We start from the raw sequence: 6,135 nt of genomic DNA on the forward strand, positions 1-6,135 counted from the left end.
CTGGATGCCCGGGTTACACGAGGCTCCCCCACGCGACCAGCCCGCCGGCCCCACAGGCACAGGCTGAGGAGGGGGAACCGCCGCGCCTGCCCCGCGCGCCGACGCCGACGCCGACGCCGACCCCTCCCGGGCGCCCCTCCCCGCGGACGCGGCTCTCAGGCGCAATCGGAGCGGCGCCTGCGGGCGCGGGCCCAGGTCGGCGTCCTGCAGGGGTCGCGGCTGCTCCCTCGGCCTCCTCGCGACTTCACTCTCCCGTCAGGCCTGGGAACACCCCACACCCGCCTCCCTGTGCGCCGAGTCACTTGTCATGAGTGACTCCATTGTGAGGCGTTTCGGGCCACGAAGCAGGACCGTGGGCCGCACTCCCGGTCCGCGCGTGGAAGCGGGGCGGCGACGGCGAGCTCCCCGCCACGGAGAACCCCGAAATGGCCATTTCGAACAGGAGAAGTGCGGCCTGGGTTTTGGTTCAGGAGCCCCTGGCGCTGAAAGGCTGTTCCCAGGCGCGGCTCGCCGAGGAGCGGCTGCCAGGGAGGGAGCCCGAGCGCGGCGGGGCGAGACCCGTCCCCGCCTGGCGTTGCCCGGCCCGAGCGAGAGCGGCGCCCCCAGGACCCTCCCCAGCGTGGCCCCAGCTCGCCCCGGGACCGCGGGGCCAGGCCGGGCCGGAGCGCGGGGACGTACCCTGGGCCCCGCCCGCGCTGCTCCTCCCTCCCGGCCGGCCGGATGCGGGCGGCGGCCGCCCCAGTCTCCGCGCCCCTGAGGCGCGCCCGGCCGCTCCCACGGCCTCCCCTCCGCCCTCCGGTCCCGCCGCCTCCGGGGCCGCCTGGGACCCCGGCCCTCGCCGGGCAGGACGCCGCCAGCGCTGCAGGCGCAGCCCGGAGGCCGCGCGGGTGAGTCGGTGCGCAGCCCCAGCGGCCCCAGAGCGGCGGGTGCGGGGAGGGCGAGCGGACCACAGTCGGCTCCGTTCCCGCCTTGCGCGCAGCCGGGAAACCGGCAGGCCCAGCCGCTAGGGAGGAGGGCAGGGGAGCTGGGGGGCGTCCCCACGTTCTCGCGGGCACCTGTCCCTAGGCCGGGGTCCGCTGGCTCGGAGCACTGACCCTCCCTGGACCTAGGGGGACGGGAGCAGCGGTGACATTTGCCCGGGAAGGGCAGCCGTGGGTAAACTCCACTCGAGCATGGGTCTGGGCCCAGGTTGAGGCCTGGGGTTGAATCCGCTTCTGCTAGCGGCGGGTGTTCTCAGGGAGGCCATAACCGCACTGGGTCTTAGTCCCCCCAGGCATGAAACGGGAACAGGGCGAGAAGCAGAAACCACGCGACGCTGCAAAGCGCTGAGCCCGAAGCCGAGAAGAATCTCGGCTCCCGGCCTTGGGGGCTGCACTTCGGGCCAGGCCAGCACTCCCAGGATGAGAGGATGGCCTCCTGGCCCAGGGGTGGCGTGGGGGCGCGGACAAAGCAAAGGCGACCCTGCCAGGGAGCACCCAGCGCTCCGGGTGGTGGTCATGGGGCCTTTGCCTGGGACTCACAGTGTGGCCGGGAAAATTCTGTAGTGAGGACATTTCTCATCATTCCTTCTCAAAAGTCATTCGTCAGCCCCAGACACCTTTGCCTCGGAAAACTGGGAACCACTTTCAAAATCCTTAACACCCCCATCTCCTGCTACAGAGCGGAGTCCCCACTTTGCAGAGGCGCACTGCAAGGTCGCCGATTGTTAGATGGTGCGCCCTCCTTGATGAAGATGCTTTGCTCTCTTTCACTGTCTTTATGTGTGTTTAATGTTGTGTGTTGCGTTCTCTGTGAAGCAAAGGAGAAACACGGGCCCTTTCAGGCAACCGGAGGAAGAAGGCGGCCAGCATCAGATCTTCCCATGCTTGAAGGTGGAGCACCCTGCGGGGCTTACTGCAGGCCTCAGGGTCAAAGTGAGGATGCAATGCAGCACCAAAAGGCAAATGTACTCTGGAGAGCCACTCTTACCTTGTATCCCTGGAGTAGACCCCGAGGACCGGAGGACTGGAACAAGATCCTAGCCCTGAGGGCAGGAGAAGCAGCCTTTGGTGGTTGCACAGGGGCCCGGCTTTTCCCGAAGTCTTAAAGCCTGCTCCAAATCCCAGATTCAGAGAAAGGGGCCGAACCTTGGGCCTGCCGCCCTGTCCCGTAACCCGTGACCCAGCAGCTTTGTTGGGAAGTTTATATATGAAGGTAGGGACCTTTCTTGGAATGAGCCACACGCGTTGGCTCTGCCATTCCGGACGGTGCTCCTTCACTGCTGTCCCTGGAGCAGACATGGTTCTGCGCACACAGCTGGGCGCCGGAGAAACATGGGGCACCAAAAGCGGGCCCAGGCCCTCGGACTCAGCGAGCTGGACATGTGTCCCCATCACCCGCGGCTGGCAGAAGCAGTGTTCCTAATCCCTTCCCTCCCCTCCTCTCCTCCCGCCCCACAGATGTGCTGTCTTTCCTGGCCTCCCCCGCGCCCAGCACAGTGGTTTCTGCTTGGCTGTTCCCCTGTCTCCGAGATGGTCTCTCCCTGCTGCTTGCCCTACACATTCTCCCACAGCGCGCGGGATGCCCCTGTCGGCGTGCTTGTCAACCTTCGCTCCTCTTTCCCCACAGTCCAGGACTCGGCCCTGTCCCTTCATTCTAAAGCCTTCCACTTATGAGCCTTCCTGAGGACCGACCCCCAGGAGGCCGCTGGGATGCAGGATTTGGACCCGCGCCTGACCGGCACCCTGATAGATCCCTCTGTATGAGTGAATGGATGGATGAATGGATGGATGGATGAGCAGGCTGCATCCTGATTAGGTTAAGGTGAGTCATTGCCACGCTTGGCGTTGGCTCCGCCCCCTGGGATAAAAGGCGAGAGGCAGCCACATGGAAAGCTCCTCCAGTGGGGTCTCAGCCCGGAGCGCCTCCAGCGGGCGGGTGTCGTTCCCTAGAGCTTCTGCGTTTGTTGGTGTTATGGTCGATGCCCCAGTATGCTGCCACCTTCTCCGGAAGACCTCCGGCTCTGACCTGGACAGATAGGCCGTAGTGGGCCCGCCCAGGCTGGACTCGAGGGCCTGAGATGGATCTCAAAGGGATTCCATGCCTGGGAGACCTCAGCCAAGCAGGGCAGGAAAATAATCAGACAACTGTCAATGCATGGCGCCTGCAGAGTTTTGCATAGGGTCCTTCAGAAGGAGGGTTAGGGAAGGCTTCTTGGGGGTTAGGGCAGTTAAGCAAAATGGATAAAGAAAGCAGCCGCTTACGTCTGGTATAAATTGGGGTTCAGAGAGATTGAGTGCTTTCACCATGAACAAGTGACAGAGCAAGGACTTGAACCAGCTTACTTGATGCCACCGCCGGTCTTAACCTCCATGTTATTAGCATATTAAGCAAATGAAACCATGTGAGCCAAGAAACTGGGGTGAGAAACAGCACAGAATAGAGGAGAAGGCTGCAGAAAGGCGTGATGTTTCTGGAGCACCAAATGCTACTCACAGACACATGAGTGGAGGTGGGAAGGGGACACTGGAGCCGTGGAGGGGCTTGTCAGCCACAGTAAGGAATGTGGACCTGGTCCTGAGGGTGGTGAGGGGATGGCCCCCCACCCAGTAGTTTCTCACATGGGAGTGATTCAACCTCTCTCTGCCGCAGTCAGGAGGAAGGATGCAGTGACAGGGAAAGTGGAGAGGCGGGTGGCCTGCAGTCTACTCCAGGTCGTGCTTCTTAACATCTCCCTCATTATTCACACACAAAAATGACTGCTGTTGTATGACACACTGGTTAACAAAGGAGGGGGCTGTTCGCAGATGGGAACAACCAACCCAGGGGCTCCAGCCATCTGAAGATTCTGCACAGCCAGCCACCCCTAAGGCTGAGAAATGCCAGGCACATGCACACCAGTCACAGCATACCTGGACTCAGATAATGACAGTGGAGAATGAGGAACGAGAACTGGGTTCAAGGAATAATTAGCAAGCAACGTTTGCATTCCATAGCAAAGGGACAGCGGAGGAGGGAGATAGTCCATGGGATGCGGGACTTAACTGGGCAAATGGTGTGACTGGTTAGGCTTTGTGTCCCTGCCCCAATCTCATCTTGACTTGTAATCCCCAAGTGCTGTGGGAGAGACCTGGTGGGAGGGGATCAGATCATGGGGCTGTTTCCCCCATGCTGTTCTCATGATAGTGAGGGAGTTCTCGTGAGATCTGATGGTTACATAAGCATCCGTCGTTTCCTCCACTCACACTCTCACCTGCCACCTTGTGAAGAAGGTGCCTGCTTCCCCTCCACTATGACTGTCAGTTTCCTGAAACCTCCCCAGCAATGTAGAATGGGAGCCAATTAAACCTCTTTATTTAGAAATCACCCAGTCTTGGGCGGATCTTTAGAGCAATGTGAGAATGGATTAACGCAGTAAATTGGTACAAGGGGTTTGGGACACTAATACATGGTAGTTCCCTCATTGCTGCAGGGAGCATGGGGACAGGGCTTGTTCCAGGGAAGGTGATGAGTTCTGTTGGGCTGCCCTGTGTTTGGAGTAGGTACACAAGCCTAACAGGCAGTGGAGCAGGGCACTGGAGTCAAGCAGACTGGGTCCAACTTCTAGCTTCACTAACTTATTAGTTGCATTACCTTTTGCAAAAAGCCTGTTCATTTGTCTGTATGATAGGGATAAGAATAGGTTTATAGAGGCTGAGGTGGGAGGATTGCTAAAGCCTGGGAGGCAGAGGTTGCAGTGAGCTGAGATCACACCACTGCACTCCAGCCTGGGTGATAGAGTGAGACCCTGTCTTAAAAAAAAAAAAAAGGATAGGGTTATAGACTTGTTGTGATAATTAAATAAGATAAGGTACAGAGCCTGGAAGGTAATATGTATCTAATAAATGGCAGTGCTAGGCTGGGTGCGGTGGCTCACGCCTGTAATCCCAGCACCTTGGGAGGCTGAGGCAGGCAGATCATGAGGTAGGAGTTTAAGACCAGCCGGGCCAAGATGGTGAAACCCCATCTCTACTCAAAATACAAAAATTATCCAGGCATGGTGGCACACGCCTGTAGTCCCAGCTACTCGGGAGGCTGAGGCAGAAGAATTGCTTGAACCTGGGAGACAAATGTTGCAGCGAGCCGAGATTGTGCCACTGCACCTAGCCTGGGCAATAAGTAAGACTCCATCTCAAAAACATTAAAAAATGGTAGTGCTATTATTATTGTTATACTATTCCTTATTATTATCAGTAAATCTGAAGCTCAGAAGCAATTTCAGAAGGCATCAAGTAGAAATGGAAACCATGAGAATAAATGAGATGATCCAAAAAGAGTATACATGGAGGACATTGAAGACCAGGAGCACTGACATTTAAGGAGTGGACAGAGGAAAAGGAGCCTAAGAACAAATGGCCAGAGGAGGAGGAAAGCTGTAAGAGCCCGTGGAAGCCACGTGTAGTAGCCACACAGCTGATCCTCTGCCTCCTTCCTCCTTCCTAACAGAACCTGTTGTCAGGTAAGTTCCCACAGTCCCAGCTCCAACCCAGGAGGTGAGTCTTCATCAGTAATCTCGTTTTCCTTGCCAGTGACTGGTTTGGGAACGTGTACTTGATGCAGTTCTGTTCAACAGCACTTGATAGAAAGTCTGCTGGGGAACTTCTGGAAAAGATTTCCTTGATCTTAAAAAGAAATGCAGGTGCAAATCAAAACCACAATGAGATACCACTTCACACCGACTGAGATGGCTGGAATCCAAAAGTCAGATAACAAGTGTTGGTCAGAACCGTCATACATTTCTGGAGGGAATCTAAAATGATACAGCCACTTTGGAAAACAACCTGGAAGTTTCCCCAAGTGATTAAACATAGAGTTACCACAGGATGCAGGGACTTGACTCCTAGATATATACTAAGAGAAATGAAGACATATGTCCACAAATAAACTTGTGCACAAAAGTTTATAATAGCACGGTTTACAATATAGCCAAAACATGAAACAACTCAGAGGTTCATCAATAGATGAATGGGCACACAAAATGTGGTATATCCGTACAATGGGATAGCACTTGGCCATAAAAAGTAAGGACGTACTGATACCTGCTACAACACGGATGAACCATGAACACATTCTGCTAAGTGAAAGAAGCCAGCCACAAAGGCCTACAGACTGAAGGGG

The 6,135-nt window shown here is 56.6% G+C and overlaps 1 protein-coding gene across 1 annotated transcript in view; it reads left to right on the forward strand.

The window, feature by feature from the left end:
* Window positions 1-708: 708 nt before the first annotated feature.
* PIGZ (phosphatidylinositol glycan anchor biosynthesis class Z) overlaps window positions 709-6,135 on the forward strand; it is a 21,209-nt gene continuing 15,782 nt past the window's right edge. The window contains exon 1 of the mRNA XM_023214801.1: window positions 709-887. The gene's annotated coding sequence lies outside the window, so the exon portion shown is untranslated. The remainder of the gene's footprint in view (window positions 888-6,135) is intronic.

Source organism: Piliocolobus tephrosceles, chromosome 2 (genome assembly GCF_002776525.5).
Source record: "Piliocolobus tephrosceles isolate RC106 chromosome 2, ASM277652v3, whole genome shotgun sequence".
Taxonomy (NCBI): domain Eukaryota; kingdom Metazoa; phylum Chordata; class Mammalia; order Primates; family Cercopithecidae; genus Piliocolobus; species Piliocolobus tephrosceles.